The sequence below is a fragment of the Phyllostomus hastatus genome, unplaced genomic scaffold (assembly GCF_019186645.2).
Source record: "Phyllostomus hastatus isolate PE091 unplaced genomic scaffold, TTU_PhHast_1.1 phas_contig_196, whole genome shotgun sequence".
NCBI classification, from domain to species: Eukaryota; Metazoa; Chordata; class Mammalia; order Chiroptera; family Phyllostomidae; genus Phyllostomus; species Phyllostomus hastatus.
In genome coordinates this window covers 13,749,387-13,771,990 of record NW_025333709.1, presented here as the reverse complement: position 1 = coordinate 13,771,990, position 22,604 = coordinate 13,749,387, and the positions used below count along the sequence as shown (strand labels likewise).

General features: G+C 49.5%; 1 protein-coding gene across 1 annotated transcript in view; it reads left to right on the top strand.

The window, feature by feature from the left end:
• Positions 1–9,212: 9,212 nt before the first annotated feature.
• The window catches only part of PPARGC1A (PPARG coactivator 1 alpha), a 631,109-nt gene continuing 617,717 nt past the window's right edge, over positions 9,213–22,604 (top strand). The window contains exon 1 of the mRNA XM_045834042.1: positions 9,213–9,627. The gene's annotated coding sequence lies outside the window, so the exon portion shown is untranslated. The remainder of the gene's footprint in view (positions 9,628–22,604) is intronic.

Sequence of the window (22,604 nt, the reverse complement as noted above, 5' to 3'; positions counted from 1 at the left end):
TGGAACACAGGGTCAAGCTGGAGAAACCCTGGTCCAACCAGATGTGTCTCTCCAGCTTCCGAGTGCCCGGCTCTGATGCCTTCTGCTGCTGGCTGGGGTCCCGCTGTCCACATCTCAGCCCCGGGGAAGCCGGGAAAGCTACCTTCAAACCACCCTCTGCTGTGACGACTGGGCAGCTCCGAGACAACGGTTTGAAAAGAAAAAGATGTTTGAATCCGGAGACCTGATGCGGGCACTGTCGATGGAGTGTCTGTGGCCATGTTATCCCTTTCCAAAGAGTGGGCTGTCAATAGGGTATTTTTGTTATTCAAAGAGAAATAAACACCGCAGGCTTCCTAACCAGAGGCCCTCCTGATACGCTTAAATGCGGTTCAGGGCGCCCTGATTTAAAGTTTAGCGGCAGAACAGCAAAGGTGAATTATCCCGGCCTGTGGGTGTTTGTATATGATGATGGAATGCAAACAAGCATTGTCTGGCCCTGGAAGCGGAACCGGGGAAAACTTCACCCAGGTGTTTAATTATACAGGGCGGGCTGGAAATGCTCTTTTATTTCCTCGCTGGCCCAGGGTTGCAAACCCATAGGTCACTCTAAGTCAAAAGGCATGACAGTGGATTAGAAAGAACTGGAACATAACAGTTGGCAGGAGTCGTCTGCATTTCTGGTTGTGTCCCTTCCTGCTGAGGCTGCCCGTGCCGTGTAATCCGTGCATGGAGTTGAATGATGTGGCTGGTGTGCGTGCCCGTGTGCGTGGGCACGCACACCCAGACACGGCTCCTTAGAGTCTGCGTGAGGAGACACAAGGACTGGCTTTGGGGACGGGGCGTTGGGCCCCACCCGGGCAACAGGAGGCTTGGGGGCACACCCTTCTCCTCCTGGGCCGGCGCACATGTGGGCTGTACCACCCCAGAGACCCAAGGTCCTGGGCCGTAGCTTCTGTTTTTGCCCGTTTCTGATGAAATATCAGGGTTTACTCGCCAGTGTTAGAGCCAAGGCAGAGGACTAGAAAGATAAATGATTTAATTCGGGCTGTCAGGTGCTGTTTGTTTGGAAGCCGGGATTCATGAGGAGAAGAGCACATTAATTGAGGTCTCAAGGTGGTAGTAGAACACATTTTGTTTATTACTGTTTTCCGTGTAGGGGGTTGCTTTTTTTTTTTTAAGTTTATTTGGTCTTGTTCAGTCCACTTTTACCAAGTAGGTAGGTCCTGTGCGAGGGGGGGAGAATCAAAGGGAAGGAGAGCGGCCGGTGGGACAAGGCCCACAGGAGCAGTGGGAACAGGGAGAAGAGAGACACGTGGCATTTCCCCTGGGAGAGTGATGAGGGGCCTCCCCCACAAAGGAGACCCCGAGCTAGGTCTGGGGCAGGTCTTGCCGGGTAGACAGGGTGGGAAAGGCACTCCAGGCAGACGGGACTCTAGGGGTGAAGCCGTGTTGCTGGGGAGGAACCCAATGACCTCGGAACTTGAGCGTGTTTGCGGCACTGAGGCTGCATGGGGGCCGGGAGACCCGCCGGGAGACCGGACGGGAGGGGCAGAGGAGGACATTACTAGAGATGGGGTTGGAGAGGCACATGGTAGAAATCTGGTCAGGAGGGGCCTTGAGGCCTCTTAGGCCACTGAGGACCATAGGAAATCACGCCGGGCTTGGTGCGGGGGCTGGCAGTTAGATTGGAGGAATTGTAAGGGGTCATTTCAAGAATTTGGGCTTGGATCCAAGAGCAGTGAGGCCATTGGAGGGCAGCTGTGACTACCCACGTGCTTTGAACAGATTATACTGTTGGCAGGGTGGGGGCTGGCTGGTCGAGGGCAAGAGTGGTTACCGAGGACCCGTCAGGATTTTACTGGAAGGTCCTGGCACGAGAGGAAAGTGGCCTGGCCTCAGGTGATGGTGAGGGACACCTTTAAAGGGAAGACACTCTGGACATGCGTGTCGAAGGGGAGAGGTGCCGAGATGGTTCTCGCAGCACGGCCCAGACTCCTTCCGAGCTGCTGCCCGCAGGCGGTGACAGCGTGCTGTCCTCGTCAGTGTCTCCAAACGGCTCCCAGCACTCACAGGTGGGACCCAGGAGCGCTCTGAAGAGTACAGGCTTCTGTGGACATCTCACCCCTGCCATCCGGGTCCTCTGATGTTTTTGGTTGGCTGTTTGTTTTTTCCAGCAAATGTCATAGCCAAGTCAGACAAGCCAGTGTGACCGGGAATCAGATCTCGAGTCCTGTTTTTCTCCCATCAAACTCCTGTCATCTGCTCCGTGGCAGATTTTGGACCTCATCAGTGTCCATTGCAACACCTCTTCATTAACCCTTTGGTGTGTAGAGACCAGAAAACTGAAAAACTACATTTCCCAGACTCCTTTGCAGGTAAGGTTATGCATGTGATGGTGCCCCCAAGAACGCACACACCTACTCCAGACTGACAGGCAGAAATGGGCAATGGATGGTGGCTGCAAAATTCAGGGGATCAGGTGTTCTGGCTAACCAGGTGGCAAAGCCTTCTTGTCCTTCCAGAGCAGTGGGTGTCAGCTCCCTTTCTTGGCTGCTTGTTCCTGTTTGTGGCACAAGGGATGAGCCCGTGAAACAGCCTCTGGCCCCATCCAAACCCAGTTCCCTTGCTCCACCCAAACCCAGTCTCTAGCCCCATCCAAACCCAGTTCCCTTGCTCCACCCAAACCCAGTCTCTGGCCCCACCCAAACCCAGTCTCTGGCCCCATCCAAACCCAGTTCCCTTGCTCCACCCAAACCCAGTCTCTGGCCCCACCCAAACCCAGTTCCCTTGCTCCACCTAAACACAGTCTCTGGCTCTCTAGGGAATTACGTGAGTTACCTCATAGTATCTGCTTAAAGTATTGAAGTGCATTTTACTGCCTGAAAATCAGAACCTGTAATTAGCTTTGTTTATTATTATATATTTTCCTTGCTGTTCTACGTGTAGTGTTACTTTTCTCTGAACAGAGGATGAGCCCGTGAAAGGCAAGGAATGGTCGTGTTCTCTGCACTGTTAACTGCAGCGCTGATGGGAATGCCCACCACTTGTGGCTTCTTGACTGCCAATCATCATTCTTCTAGAAATCAGAGATTACCTAATTGTGCCCCAATTTTCCTCCGGGGAACCACATCTTCTCCAGTCTCAGTTCATGTGCTTTGGTGGGGCTGACGCCACCAGAGAGCCAAGGAGGGTCCCGTGACTCAAGTCTGGGCAATCAGGGCACTGCAGCCTCCTGGCCACCATACCTAGTGTGTAGGCGGGCACATGGCCAGTGAGAGCCAATGGTTCAACATCACGTGGGTTTTGCTGGGACTGTTGAGAGAGAGAGAGGCATCTATCTACTCTGTCTGTTAGGACCCCTGATAAAAAGCAGGAGGTGAGCCAGCTGCTGCTGGAGGATCCATGCAGGACTGAGACTAAAGCCAACCCAAAGGCAGGCCCCACCGGGAGATGGTGATACTGACGCTCTTTGAGCTCGCGTGGCTCCAGCCTTCCCTGAAGACACCCCTATTCTTGGTCTGCAGTTAGGCGAGCCAATGAAACTCTTGTTTTTTTCTCTAGTTAGTAAAGGCGGGGGGTTGTCACTTGCAAATGAGTTCTGACTAAAACAAGAGTTGTCCATAAATGGCCCTGATTGGCACATCAGAGAACTGAAGGCCTTCACTCTCTATTTTCTTTTAAATTTTCTGTCACTTCTATTCTGGCCTTTCTTCAGGTGACCATCAATAAGACATGGCACACTGTTAATGACCTGATGCAACAAACAATTCAAATAGAGCTGAGATGCACCCCGATCCACCATCCTCTTAAACAAATTGGCAGTGGCTCCAAGGGAGGGCCAGGCACCCAGGAGGGTAGTAGGGCTCGAAGCTCTGTCTTGTGTGTATAGGTGCTAATCGCCACCGTAGAGCATTATGGGTTAAGAATGGGGAAGCAGGGCTACTTGGGCTTGACTGGCTCCTCCACACTCATTCACTGCGTGATCTTGGCCAAGTCGCTTATCTTCTATGAAGTAAGCTCAAACTGGCTTATAACGAAAGAGGAGTTATTGGCTTATGCACTTGGAAAGTCCAGGGAGGTGTCTAGCTTCAGGTCGGGCTGGATCCAGTTTTTCAAAAGATGTCAGTCAGAAATCGGTGGTGCTTCTCTTCAGGGCTGGTTTCTTGGGCTGGCTCCATTCTCAAGCAGCTGGGACCGTTCTCGTGGGAGGGACATGGCCTGGACGAGCTCCAGGCTTCGATCCTCCCAGCGCCATGCTCCAGGCGGGAAGAGCACACCTCGAGCCTGTAGCTCCAGGGAAAACATGAGGAAGAGCTTTCATCGGGTCAGCGTGGGCCACCTATGCGTGCTTGGAGTGGGGGAGGAGTCAGGTCAGGTCGTTGAGATGGGGGATGGGATGTTTCCCAAAGGAAGAGGCAAGGAGGGGCTGTTCTCAGAAGGAGGAACCAATGCTAACTGGGTAAAAACAACAGATGCCACTTCTTACTCTCCTAGACTATGTTCTCTTGGGAAGAAGTGGAAATGTAATAGTTCCCACGTCATGAGGTTTTGTAAAATGCAATTAGTTAACGTTTGGGTGGCAGATGCTCTTGGTGCTCTCCCTCCCTCCCCCTCCACATCCCTACCATATGTATCCATGGCCCCCGACTCCAATGTCAGCCTTGGCGCCCGTTTGCCTGGCGGACATCCTCTGGCTGCCAGGCCCGGCCTCGTCCCCGCCTGCCCCAGGTCGGCTGTGCTAGGGAGGTAGTAACACCTGGGAGCAGCCTTCAGCCCAGGAATGGGAGGATCAATGTGCTGGCTTCCTCGCCCCTTGAATGGAGAAACTTTGAAGTGTGTTCTCCACGGCTTCCCAGTGGTTCCCAAGTAGGATTCAGCTCTGGTTGCCATGGCGATGCTTCCTTCGTTTCTTTATCCCACTTCCTTTCCCTCCTTACCTGTGTTTCCTAGGATCTCCTCCCAAATTAACATCTTGCCCTCCAATCCTTGTCGCCCGAAGAAGCCCAATTACTTTGGGTTTTCAATGAACCAACATGAAAGACGTACGGTCCTGTGCCAACATCACGCCTGGCCCATTCAGTACATGTTTATTATAAGTATTGTCACAGTTACTTCGAGGTCCATTTTCTGCCTTAGTTCCTTAGTTTCTTTCTGCACCAACGGATGCCTCCTTCTAGCCGCCCTGGTCTCGCTGTGCTTTGCATTCACAGGGCATCTTCCTTGTCCGCCACACAGGTCCTTTGCCCTCTCCACTTCCCCTGGGCTCACTACTTCTTAATGCTAATCCTTCCCCAGGGTGATTACAATTTTGGTGAGAGGATGTACAACTTTAAGCAGTTACCAAGAACAATTGGTAACTAAGCAAAGTGCTAGACCTAACAACATTTGTTGAGACTGTAACCTTCCTGAAGGCAGGAGCGAGGTGGTTTTCACTCGGCCTGGAATGCACACACACCAGTGTGTATGCAGAGGGCTTTTTAAAATAAGACAAATTAGCAGACTTTATTTTAATAAAGGAAAGCAACTGAATGAAATCAAACTTCCTCTGTACATTACATCTGCTTCCCATCTGCAGTTTTAGCCAAAACGATCATTTTTTATCCACATCCACAACAATTTGGCCTCTCGCATCTGCAGAGCAGAGCAGCCGTTCACTAAATGATACCCTAGTGGTATGAGTGTGTTAATGCACCTCATTTATAAGCAAGGAAAACACCCCAGCATCATCTGGACTACCGACCAATTACCAATGTGAAATTAATGCAAAACTTATTTTTTTTGTTGGGGGTGGGGAGTGTTTCTGAATAAAGATGGATTTTCTCATTAATGGAGTGATATCAACACAACCAATCACACATTTTCGAGAGTGGCGAATCGTGACTTGGCAATAAGACAGGAATGCATGCAGAAGGAAGTTGGGTTTGCTTTGCCTTGAGAAAACCAACCACTGTGGGTGTGGGAGTCAGGAGCTCTCTGTTTGGGGCTCCTATCTTCAGGCTTTTGTATGCTGCGCAGCCAGGAGCTGGCAAGGTGGCCGGGGTGATCTTTTCTCAATGAGTTAGCAGCTCCCTCTGTGTCCCCAGGGGTTGATGTCTCCATCTGTTCTGGGTCCCCGTGGGGGCAGAAGGGGGTGGCTTGTTTTTATGTTGTTGGGAACTAGCGAAGAAACCTCCATGTTGCCGCGCACACGCCAGGTGAGCAAACCTTCCGAGGGAGAATTCCCTCAGAACGAAAGGGCTGCCCGAGAGGAGCAAGCTGGGCAAAGAGGGAGGCAGTTTATCGGAAGTCTATCCAGGTGGCTCTCTTTGGGCCTCCTCTGTTTAAAGAGGAGAGGGCTGGGGATTTGAGGGGAGCCAAATGTTTGTGGCTGGAGGCCAGGCTTCGTTTATACAAATGTTCCCCCGCTTGTTGCTCAGAGGGGATTCTTTCCACCTGTTCCTGCCTCTCCCTCGCTGGATGTCGTCACTGGGGGCCCTGGGCCTGCTCAGGGGATCCATGTGTTTGGACACGGACAGACGGACTTTCAGGGAAAGAGAAGTCACGAGCCAGAAGTCTTTGGTTCAAGACCCAGCTCTGCTGCTTGCTAGGATGGGGTCTCAGTTTTGTCATCGATAAACCAAAGATAATAATAACATCCTAACAGGGTCCTTCCTCTTGAAGAGCAGATGAGTCAGTGAACATGCAGGCAATTTTTACATGGACACATCGCACGAATGTATTCACTCCTCACCAATTTGGGCAGCTAGAGAGTGGAACCACTGGTTCTGTCCTGGGGGGAGACACGGAGTGACGGTATCGGAGGAGGGTGACGGCGAACCAGCTCCGGATGAGCGAGGCAGGCAGGTGGCCAAGTCTGGGTTCAATTCTTACTATTTGGTAGCCGGGTCACCTGAGGCCGGTTGTTTATCACCTGTGAGCCCATTTCCATATCTATGAAACAGGGATACAGAGCCCTGACCTTTCCAGGATTGTCCTGAGAAATAAATCCATTCGTTCAACCAACAGGAAAGGGGATCTCGGAGACAGAATTAACTTCCACCAGAGCCAGCGTGGGACCTGAGCTGAAACCAGGTGGCTGCAGGAACAGAATGTGTCACTTGAGCTAAAATACTCTATGTGAAAAGCACTTCACAAACTACATTTCTATAGTGCTTTGTGTAAACGTTATTCAAAGGACTTCATTTAGACAGGAAGTCTAAGACATCCCAGGTGTTGGGCCTAATTTTATATTGGCCAGTCCCTCTACAATGAATATTTATAGGAGGGGGGCTGCGGTGGGATTGAAACGGGGGACAGCGTGAACAATGCGTCCCTCTTCCTCCCAGCCCGGAGACACAGGGAACAATAGAAGGAACAATGGAGAAGAAGACCCTCCATCCAGTACTGGTGAGATCAGCACTAACTTGGACAACGAAATGGAATTTCGGTGAGTCTGATACTTAAAAAACTATTGTATTTTTGAAGCCAGGTCAGTCAGCATTATTTGGGTCTGAAGTTAGTACATTAAATTTCATCTCTCAATGTTCTTTCCGACATCATTTTTTAGGGAAAAAATCGTTTTCTCCTTTATTAAAACCTACCATGGCCAGAGTGGTTAGGGACTACGGATTTGAAGCATCATTCTTCAGAGATCCAGAAAAGAGGATGCTGAATTATTTTTTTTAAAGACCATTGGACGTACGTTTGGAAAACAAGTCAATCTCAGAAAAAGAAAAAAAAAAGGTATTTAGCCCCAAATCTAATATATTTTCTGACTCTTTACTAGAAGCAATGCTATTTGCAAGAAAACAGAAGCTGTCTTCTAGAGAGAGCCTGTTCTGCTGCTTTATTTCCCCCCTGGAATCATGGGGGGGGGTTGTGACATCACTGGGTTGCTGTGGAAATGTTTATTTCACAGAGGACTTTGGCCTCACGTGGGGGAATTTACAAGAGGAAGTGTGAACTCTTAGAAAAACAATTGGTTCGAATAAAAATGGACAACATCTGGAAAAGGATTCAGAAACAAAACAATTTAAATTGCCTGCAATAGTTTGCTTCACGTTTATTTGTGAGGACTCAACTATTTGTAAGAGCATCTTCCACATATATGCCGATTTTTATTTAAAGTTTGCCTAGTATACATATCTGTGTAAAGAGTTGGGGGAGCGAGTAAGGAATGGCTTTTTTTGGCAGAAAAAAAAAAAAAGAACTTCCAGTTACTCAGATTGAGAGACAGGTTGGTTTGGTCCTAATATACCACCGAGTAATTATGTGTTTATATTTTTATAATACACAATAAACGTAATAGAATAGCTCGATGCACAGAAGTGTGACTCAGGGGCCTGAGTTTTAGTGCAAGAGCTACAAAATCCGTTTCCGCTTTTAACTATTAAATCAACAGAATGCCAAACTGGAGCCTTTCTTCCTGCTGGGGCAGTATTGTCCCCTAAATCCACTTTCCAGTCCTCTCAGCCTAGCCTGGTTGGATGGAGCCTTGACTTAGCTTAACTACAGCAACTGGCAAAAGGAAGTGGGTTTGCGTGTGGGATGGGAGGCGGCGGCCGCGGGTGTGCGTGTGCCTGCGTGTGTGCTCGTGTGGGGAACGAGAGGCACCGGGAAAGAAAGAAAATCGAGACGTAGCAAGTGTGTGAAAATATTTCTCCGTGGCTGGAAGAGGGGTCTCTCTGTACAGAAAGGCAGTTTTAGGAATTAAGAAAAAGAAAAACATCTTCAAAGAGGGTGTGAGGAAGGCTGGCCAGGAGGGCGCGCGCTGTAACGCGGTACCCGTGCGTCTCCGCCGGCAGCTTTTCCCCCCTGTCCCAGCTTGCGGCGACCCACTCCCCACTCACCCACCTGCCCGTGGCCGCACCCGCGCTCCCTGCCGTCCCGGGGCGCGCGCGGCCCAGCAGGAAGGGCTGCCTGCCGCCGGGGCGGGCGGGGAGGAGGGGGGGCTGCAAAGGTCTGGCGGCTAGGGCTGATTTAGTGGCCGGGGCTGTAGTACAGGCTGTCCCCGGCAGCCGGCGGAGTCAGCGCGCCCACGTGACGGTCCTGGCTCTCCGGTGAGCTCCCCAAACAGACGCACACCCAGCCACACGCGCGCGCGCGCGCACACACACACACACACACACACACACACACACACACGCACGCACCCCCGCGCGCACACGCCCGCCGCTCTGCCTCTGCGCCCTCCATCCAGGCTCGCTCATTCTCTCGCCCTCTCGCTTCCCCTGCGGTCTCTCGCTCTGCGCGCTCACACCGTACACACGCACACGCACACACGCGCGCACACACGCAGCCGGCACAGGCGGCGGCGGCTGCCCAAGTCAGGACGAACCTCTCTAGGTACCGTCTTGAGAAGGCGGCAGTGGCGGCGGCAGCCCGAGCATCCCTCCTCGGCCGGAGAGGGAGCACCGCCGAGAGTTTCCGTTCCCTTCGCCGTTTCCTTCCCCCTCCTTTTCTTTATTTTCGAGAGAATTTCTTCTTCGCGTATTGGTTTAATTTGATTTTGAAATTTTTTGGTTGCTTTTTTTCTGTGTGCTTTTTCTCCCCTTTCCTCATTTTATTTGCATCCAGAGCATGGCGGGCTGCGGGCTGTCGAAAGATACCTTCTTCTCTTCCTTCTTTTACAACTACGGCTCCTCCTGGGAAACCCCTTCCAACCAGGTAAGGGGTGGCTCGGTGCCGGGCGGCGTCGCGCCCCTTGCCCCCCGCCTCGCGCTCACTTGGCACTCGGTGGGGAGGCAGAGGCTCGGGAGGGGGTGGGGAGGCTGGGGGGCCAAGTGGGTCGCACCGTCTGGGTCGGTGCCAACCGGCGAGAGGAGGTGTCCCCTTCCCCCAGCACTAGCTCTCCAGTCTCCAGGGTCTGTCGCGTCCCTCCGGTGCCCAGTCTGCTACCGACAACCCCCCTTCCCAGCCCAGCGGGAACCCAAGAAAGAAGCTGGAGCCGGCACGTTACCCCAAACAACTCCAGGCAAAACCAGGGAACTCGAGCGCAACCTTCCCCAAGTCGCCGCGGGCGCCGCGCCCCTGTGCGCCCGGCGCCTGCCCGCCCTCCAGTTGCACCGAGGGGCTGCGGAGCCGCGAGTCTCCCGCGACGTGCTCTTCCTTCTCCACTCCCCCTGGGCCCCGAGCCACCTCTTTCCCTAAAATGGCTGCAATCTCAAGTGGAGGCGTCCCCTGACCCCGCGGAGGGGGGAGGGCAGAGTGGATGCTCGGGTGCCCATGACCCCGCGCCTCCCCCGGCGCGCACAAGCACCCCACAACCACACACACTTAACTTTGATGACTGTGCAATGCAGTGTGGCTGCATCGTGCCCTCAACGCTCCCCACCGCTGGCCTCTAGGTGTGCATGTCGGTGTGATGGGGGCGGGGGGAAGGGGGAGCTGGGGGCAGACTCCGAAAGGGGGGGCGTGGAAGCAGATGGGTGTTAGCGGGCCACTGGTAATCTGGAGAGGCAAGCGTGTGGTCAGGGTCTAGGGGTGCAAAAGCTATTCTGGGAGCCGGAGCGAGAAAGAGAGAGAGAGGAAAAATGCCTTTTAATTAAATAACTGTTGTAGTCTGCTGCCCCCACCGCATGTTTGGTGAAAGTCTACAGGCATCTGTCATTCCCAAACTACACGGGGAAGTGGAGCTGGAGTCGAGGGAGGAGAGATTGTGTGTGTGTGTGTGTGTGTGTGTGTGTGTGTGTGTGTACGCGTGCGCGCACCCGCACGCGCGTGTCCAGGCTGGGCAAAGTTGGGGCCGGAGGCGAGGTGAAGGAGCAGCGGGGAAAGGCACAGCAACTCGGTGGGCAGTGCGGGGCGCTGGGGATTCCCGGGCTGGGGGAGCGCGCGCCGCGGAGGAGAGCGGGCCGGCGGGCCTGGGGGTTGTCGAGGAAAGAGCTCAGTTAGGCCCGGCTCGCCCAGACGCCGTGGCGTCTCTTCTTCCCCACCCGCGCGCCGGCCTCGGCGGCTCGCTGGGGCTGCTCGCAGTACTCGCCGGCCCGGGCGCGCTCCCTCCTCGGCCCGGGACTCAACGCGCTCCCGCGAGCTCTCCGCAAAAAATCCAAACCCTCAGAGCAAAACAGCTGAAAAATATGCTCCGGCGCTTCCGCGTCACCCCCAGTTTTCAAAAACAAAAAACAAAAAACAAAACCCAAAACAAAAAAACTGAAATCGCCGAACTAGTAGTTGCCGGGTGAAGACCTGGCGTCTCCGGCGTGGGCTCTCCAGAAAGCGCCGTGGCCATCCGAGTGAATAATACATAAAGGCGTCAAGGGAGCCTTGGAGAGGCTCCTGCCGCCGCGGCAGCAGCAGCGGGAGACGGCGGCGAGCTCCGGCCAGACCGCCGGGCCGCCGCCGCGGGTGGGGTGTCTGGGCCGCTCCCAGGAAGTGTGCGGGGCGCTCTGGGGGCGCGGAGCTCCGGGTGGAGCGGGAGGGCGGCTCGGGCACATGAAATGGGGGTTCCGGGCAAGGCAACAGGGGAACGGGAGGCTCCGCTGTGAGTAGAAACTTGGAAGAATGCCGGGGTGGTCGCACTGGCGCTGGAGTTGGGGGGCCTGGGGAGTTCTTCGGCTGCCCATGGCCGGCGCTGGGGCCTTTCTCCAGGCCACCCTGCCGGGTCTGGCGGAGCCCTGGTGCTCTCCACGCCTCCGCGCGCGGGCTACACATTGCCGAGAGTCAAAGACCCCTCGGGTTCTGCAAACTCCAGCTGTCCAGGAGTGGGCGTCCGCGCACCTGTGGTGTGTGTGTGTGTCTCTGTGTGTGCGTGTGATTGTCGATGAGTCAGAAACCTACCCCAGCTCGCCTTTAAGGACCCAGACCTGTAGCAAAGGCTTGAGCCACGTACCCGGCACAAGCCCGGCGGGGATTCAGGATTCCTTGGCAGCGCCGCGCCCCCCAGACCCCCCGGTCCAGGAGTCAGATGTGTTAGGATAAGTTTCCCGGCGTGTATCTCCGACCTACACCTAGGGGCCGCGCAACTTGGGTACTTCGTTTTCCTCCGAAGGAATACAGAAAGGAGACTTGGGTGTAAGGAAGCACTCAGTGATACACACAGCTTTCCAGCGACGGGAAGATTGGCAACATCTTTAATGAGCTAGGAAACAGGTCGTTTAGAGCGTTTAAAAGCGAAGGGCTGCAGCCAGATTTTCCAAGACAGGCAATCACGCGCAAACTCCTTGGAAACCAAAGGAGGTGGGCGAGAGGGAGGGGTTCCGGGCACGGCTGGAGTAAAGGGAGGGGAGAACCGGCGAAGGGGGGTGGGGGGGGGTGGGGGCGGCCTTTTAAAAAGAGGGAAAACTGCCTGCTTCTTCTGGTAAAGTTAGTTAAACTTGGTTTGGAAAAGCATTTCCCCCCAAAGGCACGATCTTCTGGAAAGGGAGTCTCATGTTGCTAAGAAAACCGGGAAGGATTCCTGATAAAGCAAGCGCCCGCTGCTCTGTGGAGGATGATTAGCTCACAGGCTGGTACTGGGTGGTGTGCAATTGTATGGTGGGGAGAGGGAGATCATTTGAAATATTGATTTCTTCTTCCAGTGGTGCGGTATGAACTTTAAGATAAAGTACAGAAACAAATGAGCGATGCACATCCTTAGAGGAAGGTGCCCTCAAGTGCTACAGAAGCTTTAATCCCTGGAGCTAAATGCAGCCAGGCAGTGCGCTTCACCAGAATTTGCGGTTTCCTGTGCAGCCACATCGCTGTTTCCAGGGACGGAGAACGTCTGTGCACAAAGACCCAGGTTCTCGCTGATCTCCAGCGTTGCATTTTCAGCGTGTGAGCACGGGCAAGTGACTTGAGAGACCTGCTCCTAACGGTTCCTACGGAGAGAAAAATAAAAATAAAAATAAAAATAAAACAAGGGCAACACTTGAAATCTCCTCTTGGACTGTGGGCAGGGCTGCTAGGGAGAGAGGCCTGGGCCAGATTTGAAAGAGTGAGACTTATTCATGATTTTTCACCTGAATCGCTGCCAAAAAAGCTTACAAATCCTCTGTTCCCTAAAAATAGCAATGCTCTTCAAATGTAATTTGTTTACTCCACCTCAATTAAAAATAAAACCCTCTTCCTAGTGTACAAAGTGCTTGTGGAGGTAAGGGTTGCCTGTACTAAAAAAAAAATCAAGCTTTTTATTTCTAGATCAATATGATGCTCTCTCAACATCTAATACCATGTAAAAGGAGCCTTTTTACAACATCAATAGCGGGCAGGCATGTCTCCTTAAGAAGCTCTTTTCCTGGAATCACAAGGCATTTTTGATTACTTTCATTTTCACAAGAAACTTGATTATGACACCTCCGGTTATAAACAAGCAAGCGAAAGAAATAGTGAAGATGAGGGTTCTTTATGGAGAGACCTGGACATTTGGGAACAACTGGGGGTATTTATTCATCACTAAACACAAACACGAACACGAAACCCAGGCATGAATCATTGTTGACTGGAAGGTTTTTAGTTATTCTCTGACGTTTTATTATTAAAACTGCTGGTGGTGGGGATTGGGGTAATGTTTTGGGAGAGAGCCCAGTGTGTATTAGAGCCGAAACTGCATCTGTTACCATTTAAAAAAACTGGGAAATTCCATCTTATATCTGAGTAGACCATGTTGTAGATATTTTGCACCCACTTGCCAATGTGCAAAACATACCATAGTGAGAGGGTGTGTGTGGGGGGGAAGCATCTGTTTAGGTGGAATTTATTTCTTCAATTAGAATGAAAACCCCAATTAAAATGTGTATGTGAAATGTCTCTGGTTTGGCTCAGTGCAGCCGACAACAGACCATTCTTTAATTTACAGTTTCACGCCTAGGGATGGCAGTAGTGCAAGCTTCCAAACCCAGCTTTATCTTTCCGTGCTGTGCTTTTCAACCTGGGAGTCTCTCCTGTAGTTGCTGAAGCCTTCGGTCTCCACCTTGACGCTGACCATGGGGTGGGCATTGCCGCTTGCCGCTTGGACCTAGGTCACCTTATTAGTTGTCACCGTGTAAGTCCACATCGAAGCAGGCCAGGTCTGTATGATATTGAATCCGTCGATAGAAAGTGAAAAGCAGAGCCAATTAGCTGACTGCTTGGGTGTCCGGGAGGCCAGACCTCTGACTCGGTTCACCCGACTGGCCAGTTCTTTGGTTACTGGGGAGCTGAACCCGAGTTTGCAAAAAAGATATTCCCAACACATTGGACAGTAAGGGTTTTTTTTTTTAACTTTTTCTTCTCTCCCCAAGCCCCTGCCACTCCACCAAATTTCCCAGACTGGAAATATAAAATGGCATCCCTCTAAGGAGACACCCTGTCTTCTCAGAGTAGGCAGTGTCTCTGTCGAATCCAGCCCTGGACTTTCATTAGCCGGCACGTGTACTACTTTGTCCTCGCTCTATCTTTTCTTTTTTTCTTTTTTTAAAGATTTTATTTATTTACTTTTAGAGAGGGAGGGGAGGGAGAAAGAGAGAGAGAGAGAGAAACATCAATGTGCGGTTGCTAGGGGTCATGGCCTGCAGGTGTGCCCTGACTGGGAATTGAACCTGCAACACTTTGGTTCGCAGCCCGCGCTCAATCCACTGAGCTACGCCAGCCAGGGCCTCGCTCTATCTCCCCAAGCAGAATAGACACTTCAGTGCAGAAGCGTTAATGGGTGCGGGTGAGTTATTAAAAGCTCGTGCTGACTTTCTGTTTTGGGGGGCGGGGGAGGGTTGGCACTACCTTCATGAATGTGGGTAGCCAAAGCAGAGCGTAGCCCACCGAGGGACATGTCTTTTCCATCCAGTCCAAGGAATATAAAGAACTTAGTATTTTTCCCTCTCTTCCCTGGGTCTTTCATACTTCTTAAAGTGGGAACAGTGTTTGGTTCCGTGGAGGTCAGCCAAGATCGGGGAGTGACCTCCAGTTACAAACTTGTTAGAAAGCCAACATCTCCAAGTTCAAGAACTAGAAACTGGGCTTCTATACATTGTAAACAGGTTTGTTTTCCTGAAGATGTATTATGAACTACAAAATAGTTTTCAGGTACATTTCTGTTTGCCTTAAATAATTTTTAGAAATCTACCTATAAATCCAGCTCACCTAACCCCAGTTTTAGCAATATTGTATTCCTCCTAAGGAGACAGAAACGTAGAAGAGACATGTCATAACGTGGGTTTGCTGGCGATCTTGCAGCAAGGCTAGCTTCCTTAAGGCACCGGCTTGAAAATATTGTTTGCTTTCCTTGATAAAGTTCAATGAACCTAAAGCTTGGGAATCAAAGAGCGGTGACAAGGGCTACCATTTATAAATGGTGTTCCAAACACTTGACATGTACTTGACCCGTTTAATCTCCATGGCAACCTATGGGGCAGGCAGTTTTATTATTATTTCCATTTCATAGATGAAGAGAATAAGGTGCAAGGAGTTAAGTACCTGGCCTGAGATCTCTGTGCTGTTTAGGTGCAAGCCTGGGAAATCTTCCAGGCAGCCTAGTTTCAGAGTCCAGAGTGCGAGCTTGCTCTTACTCCCTGCACTCTGCTGGCTCGCCAGCCCAACACGAAGACACCCCGCGGCTGCATGTCCCTTTGCAGCCAGTTTGTGCTGGTGTCATTCATTTGCCAGAGTGAACACCTCCTTAGTTGGCCAACTTTGCCCATTTTTTCCTGGTTTTTAATATCATCAAATATAATTCTCTGGTGAATGAGACAAAGTCTTCTCTTTTGGTGAGTCAATGGTAACTACTTGATTTCTTTTCTTCTTTTTTCTTTTCTTGGTGGTAGACTGAATGTTTGCATTTACTATTCTTTTTGGCTTGCATGGTTGCCGAAGTTTGAAAGACAGACGGGGTCTGTCAATTGGCAGCTCCCAACATCAAGTAACTATGATTTCGCCCTGACTGGTGTAGCTCAGTGGGTTGGGTTTGTCCCACAAGGCCAAAGGTCACTGGTTTGATTCCCAGTGAGGGCACATGCCTGGGCTGTGGGTTCTGTTCCTGCTCTGGGCACGGGTCACCTGTGAGAAGCAACCAATAGATGTTTCTCTCTCACATTGATGTTTCTCCCCCTGTCTTTCTCCCTCCCTTCCCATGTCTCTAAAAAATAAATAAAATCTTTAAAAAAATTATGATTTTGTGGAGGGCTCATTCCAAACCTACATATTAGTAAAATGACACTCTGCTGAAGAAATACAGTTTTAAGATTCATTAATAGACTAATTATACAATCATTCAGCTGCATCAGAACTCTGTCATATATATGTATATTTATTTACGGGTAAATTCACTCCTCATTTTATAAGCAAACCCACCTCATTTTGGGTTTGCCCTGCACAGTGGATATTCATGCTTGTGATTTAGTCCAAAATTTACCTTTCTCCTCATGGCCATGTTATAACATATGTCTTCCATGCTGAATCACACACCTGACATTTATTATGCCCATCACGACCTAATGCCTTTATGTGGTTCATCCCTCGTATTGTGATCTACAGACTACAGGGGAGGAAAACATACATGTCAGTCGTTACAGCGAGGCAGTCTCTAAGAAGAGGGTAGAAGAGGCTCTCGCTGGCTTCACGTCCCTGTGGCCCGAGCGGAGTCGTGACAGTGCAGGCTTTGCGCTGGGACGCGAGCGGGGCGCCTCCCCTGAGCGGTGGCCACCCAGAAGGCGGAGCTCCCTCCCGGAGAGGCCGTGGGGAGCCGGCGCTCGCGCTCTGCCCGCGGAGAGGTGCGCGTGGACCGCAGACGGCGGGACATGAAAGGGCAGCAGACAAGTGATTTGCTCTAGAAGGCAGTGTGACTCTTTGGGTCCCTTCAAAGAATTCGCGTTTTTAGATAGCAGTCCCATCGAAACATTGCTTTCTTTTAGAGTACATGTTCAAAAATAGAAACGGACGGGAGAAAATGCCAACAGGTGATGTTATCGCCTTGGCGCTTGAAGCTGGTTCCTTAAGGACTGCACGGGGTGTGGAAGAGGGCACCAGGCCCCACCTCCCCTTACTTTTTGTCAATAGGAATTGACCTGACTTGTTAAAGTTACTGGATGTCTGTGTGTCTGACACAGGGGGAGCTGGCCGTGGGGGGAGGCCACGGGCAAGTGCGGCAGAGGGGCCCACGCACAGAGGAGAGGCTGGGGTCGGGGAGGGGTCACGCTGCTGCGAAGGGACAATGGAAGCGTAATGAATGAAACGTGGAGAAGCAGGTGTGCTTCCCCTCTTCAGCGTGCACTTCGGATTGCTTTGTGAGCCCATCTTCCTGTAGGTTTGAAATATGGAACTGCGGGGAATAGCTAAGGGGCAAAGGGCACGTCCTGCTCACGTCTGAGGGAAGACCAAACACCTTGTCATCTCTTGCCTGAGAGAGAGTCCTAGGAGGTGTGTTAGTTGTGTAACAATGAAACAAAACAAGCAAAAAAAAAAGAGACAAAGAAAAAGAAAACTCTCACCAAAAAGCTCTACCACATTTTGCTCCAATTTTATTATTTCCAGTTGCAGTTTAGTCCCTAATGTTAACAATGAATGATTATGATTCCGTAGTTTCATTTACAGCATAAATTAGCATTTTGTTTTCTGTTACAGCTTTTGAATGAGGAATTATAATGTATAATTTGCTGAAAATAGATGTTATCATCTCTTAGGATGAGAACAACCACATAAACTTGAACAAATGATAAAAATGGAATCAATTACATTTCAAATGGAAGTAGTTTACAAACCTCCAAATACAAAGTGGCAGTAGTAGCTGGTTATTGTAACAAATAATTAGTTTTTTTTAAACAACATTTATTGAATTCCATTGACGATTTTGGTAATTGTTCACAGTAGACTGTGGCCCTCCCTCTTCCAAAATGAAATGTGGCATGGAATGACTGCATTTTTTACCCTGCACTGTGCCTCCTTATTTAGTGTTGCAACCAGAACGTGCATTGATTTGGGTATGTAACCCTTTCGGAGTAACAGGAAAGCATCAAATTGAATAAAATGATGTCACCAACCCTAGTTGGTGGCTTAAGATAAACACCCAAAGGCTGATGACTGGGAGTGTTTTTAGATTCCAAAGAAAGAAAAGAAGCAAGTGGTCAAAATAGGTGTGAACATATGTTGAAGGGGGAACATTTAAAATGATTTAGTAGACCTTATATTTTTACTTCAGCAAGAATGAATTTCTCTTTGCCACTCCCCACACTCTTCTCGCCGTAACCTTCTTGCTTGTATTGTCTGCATTTCTGGGTCACTCTCAGCCCAGATAGAATGTAAGTGGACTTAGCAAGCTCCTTGCGGGGAGAAACTGCGCCTTCCGGTCTGGGTCCCCAACCTGCTGGGCCTGTAATAGACGGACAAACAGATGTGTCGGATAAATGGCTGAAATTTCAGCAAACAACTCTCATGACATCGTGTGTCTCACTTCATGTATTATTCTTTGTGCCATCTCTTAGGATGATGAGCACAATTCTGCCATGTCATTTTTGCAAACGGGAATTTGACTTGGAGAATAAATGAACCTGGCCTTCATTTAAGCATCCCCAGGGAAGAACATGATTGGTTTACCAGAGGCTCTCTAGACCTCTAAATTTTTAAAATGAAAAATTATGAAGTATATACTTAAATTAATAAATTCAGAAATGATAAAGCAGGAAAAGTGGGGATCTGAGGTTTTTAAATTTTTTACAGTTTTTTTTTTTTTTTGGTAACTGCTACATGCTGAGTGGGTCATTCATTTTTGATTATTTTTAAAAGATTAATCTATTTCTTGAAAGTTAATATGCAAAGAAAAATGTTCAACATCACTTTATTTTTAGATCCCACAATTTAGTCTGAAACAAATCAGTGGTGCATTATAAACACCCGAGAATGTACCTAATGACAGGAGTCAGGCTGAACAGATGCTAAAAAAGATGCCTCGTGTGAAGTCGAGGGAGCTGCAGGAGGGAACGGAAAAAGTCTCCAGGAGTTGGAGGGCTTGTGAGGTGAACCCCATGGAGACTCTTGCCCATTGAATGTGTGTGTGTGTGCGCGGTTTGGAGCAGAAGAGGGTCTCCTTGCTCCTGCATAAAAGTAGGAATGACATCCATCCCTAGAAAGGCTGTAGGATTACATGAACCCTTGGACCTGGGAACACCTTTGTAATTGATGAGTAAAGGGCTGAGTCAATGTTAGTTCTTATCAGTTGGTCCTCAACTATTTATAGAGTACCTATCGGTGATGCAGCAGCCTAGCAGGGTGCTTGACACACAGTAGAGTCTCAGTAGATTACATTGCATCAGTGATAATAGAATCCATGTACTGAACACTTACTATAATGTTCTAGAAAGCATTCTACGTGCTTTATGTGGATTAACTCGGTTATTAGAATAGCCCTATGAGACGGGTGCTATTATTAGGGTTACCATCAGGTGTTACAAAGGAGGGAGCAGAGGCCCAGGGAGGTGAAGAGACTGGACCAAGACCACAGGGCGAGTGAGTGGGACAGCCAGGGTTTGTATCGATCGTGTCTGGCTTCCAAGCCCGTGCTTTAACCGTCACGCCAGGCTGCCTTCTGGTGAGTGGATGACAGAGGAGAATCACAGCTAAATAAAGTGCATTGTCCCTAACATGGGTGTGAGCTTGAAGCGGAGTCTTGCCAGGGATTAGCAAATGGTTAGCTTCCTTACACAGGGAGTGGGCAAAAAATAGGCTTACAGTTGTATCTGAAACCCAGCTTATTCTTGTATTATTTATTTATTAATTATTGTATTATTTACTTGTACTATTTCCACATGAACAACTGTAAAACTGCTCTGGCCACCCCGGGTGCTTTAAGAAAGGAGCAGGCAACATGGCCTTGATCCGGTGGACGAAGGGGAGTTTGCTTGTGGCTGGGAGAATCACAGCAGGTTTTAAGAAGGCGGTGCGGTGCGTTTGATCTGGACCTTGGAAAACGAGGTGGATGTGGGCGGGGGAGAACAGGGGTGGGGATGGGGCCGAGGGACCACTGAGGCAGGAGGAGGGCGTAGGAGGGATTTGTCAAGGAGCGGTTGTGAAGGGTCGTGCTTTTTCATTGTTGCTGATTCCTTGTTCGTTCAACAAGATTTACCGAGCACCTGCAGCGTGCTTGTTCTTGTCCTCAGGGGCTTTACTGTGGTCGGAGAGCCATAAATCACGTGATAGAGGATATGACGTACAGAGCAGTCCTCCCTTCTGTGCGTGGTATCCATTCCCAGTCCCGCGGTGGTTGTCTGAAACCACCATGGCACCAAACCCTGTACACACCATGTTTTCTCCTGGACAGATAGACCTGGGATAGAGCTTAATTTATCAGCTAAGCACAGTAAGAGAGTAACAACAACAGCACGAAGACAGAACAATGACAACAATACACTGTATTAAAAGTTGTGTGAATGTGATCTTTCTCTGCTAGGTGACTTACAGAGAGCCCTTACAGCGTGGACACACCGGACTAGGGATGATTCATGCCCCGCATTCAATGGCGCCAGATTCCATCACACTACTTAGAACGGTGCACCATGTAAAACTTAGGGATCGCTTATTGAATTGCTTATTTCTGGAATTTTCCATTTATTATTTTTAGACCTGGGTTGTTGGCAGGTAACTGAAACCGCTGAAAGAGAGACCGCAGATAAGCGGAGGCTGCTGTGTTAAATCTTTTTGTATCTACACCCATATATACACATATATGAACCTGGGTATCATCTGTCCGTCTGTCTATCTCCCCATCTCCCTACCACGATCTCCTTTACACTGTGTGAGGTGCTGAGAAGGAAACTCGAAGAACGTGTATAGAGAACAGAACAGGTGAGGGTCAGGGTCTGCCCTCCTTGTGGTTTCAACTTAGGAGAGTTCCAAGTGCGAACTTCTAGGGCGAGTGTCTCCAGCTCTCCCTGGGTGCTGCCGGTTCTCCCACCAGCCGCCCCCCCCACTCACCAAAGGGCAGGAGCTGGCAGACCTGGGGTCCTGGGAGTCGGTGGTTTACAAGCAGATCTGCTTCCCACCCTGTTATTCTGGCCGGCACAGGCAAGAAAGAAAGCTTTCAGGCTTACTTGCAAGTTACCGTCCTTGCTTCATTGAAATCTGCTCTGCTGACGTCAAGAGAACAGTTTACTTAGTGAATCAAAGGTAAAGTTTTATTTTGGATTTGGTTGCACTTCGATAGATTACTAAATTTTTTTTTGGATTAGTCACCCAAACTGCAGAGCGAAACGGCACCCGAAGGTGGGGTCACACTCCGGGGCCCATGCAGCCATGCTGATGAAACCTTTTACTTCTTTCTTTAGATGATGTCCCAGTAAAAGGGTTACATTGCTTTGTGAAAAGAGCCAAAAAAATTGTAAAAGGAAGTAGAACTCTATTGCTAATTGATTTTTTGACCCTGCTAAGTAACAGTTGCATTAGAAATAATTTTAACATAATTTCCCCCAATCAAACTGGTTGTAAAGAACAAGTTGCTAGCAAAAAGTGGGTTGATTCTTTGTTTACAAGTATTAGAATAAATACTGCTCATTTCCTCGAATTTCGGTCATGTTCATTCTTTTCCTATACTACTATAATCTAGTACAATGAGGTTTGAGCAGTGTTTATAAACTGTACTTTTTAAAAAGAAAGACGTTATTATTTATTTTAGAGAGGGGAAGGGAGGGAGGAAGAGAGGGAGAGAAACATCAATGTGTGGTTGCCTCTCAGTAGCCCCCCACTGGGGGACCTGGCCTGCAACCCAGGCTCGTGCCCTGACTGGGAATTGAACCGGGAATTCTTTGGTTCACAGGCCGGCACTCAATCCACTGAGCCACAGCAGCCAGGACTGTAAAGTACCTTCTTAGTCATTGTCATTATGGTGAATGGAGAGTTTCTCTTCTGACAAGAGACCATTTTTGTATCATAGTAGCATTGAATACAGACCCAGAAGTAAAGTAAATGTTAAATAAATAGACGTTATACTCACTTAGGCAGTTATTTTTAAAAGGCCTCCGCACAGTGACAGTAAGCATGCGCATTGCGGGGCCGCACTCCAGGAACGGCGACCAGACCCGCGTTAACTCTCTCGCCTTCTCTGAGGTCCGTTCTGTCAAGTGGCCTCTCAAAGCAGCCCAGACCAGCACGGACCGAGGCCATTCCAGGCTAATGAGTCTTCCCCTGAACTCGGCTGAGTTGTTTAAACAAAGTGATTAGAGAACATTCTGTGATGCGAGAGCCTTCGAAAATGCTCGAGTATCCCTTTTTTTCTCTGAAGGATTTTGGGCCAGTGCCTCCTCTTACCCTTGGGCGTGCAGAGTATTTAAGGAGATAGTAAGCTCTGCCTGAGTGCTGGTTGTTATTAATGCTTTTATGACTTATCGTTGTATTTAGAGTAAATAAATAGCTACAGTTGTTGTCTTAGTTGGTTTATAATGATCTTTTTAAAAAAACATTATTTGCATCACCTAGAACGTTAAATGGAGTATAGGGCATGAAATAAGTGCTAACTAAAATCTTTGTTGCTTATTTCAATAGACACATAACCTTTGGGTCATTCTGGGAGTTGAACGATACCAGCCGCTAATTCCAAAGTGGTTAAAACATAGAGGGCCGTTTCCTGTTCCTTTAAGTATCAGATGGAAAGCACAGTTGCTGAGAAGGGAGTTTCCCCCTCAAAATAGGGACCAATAACTCTTTTGTTCTCCATTTTTAGGTACAGGAAACACTTTCTTTATGTTTTACTACTTAATTTAAAAATATAT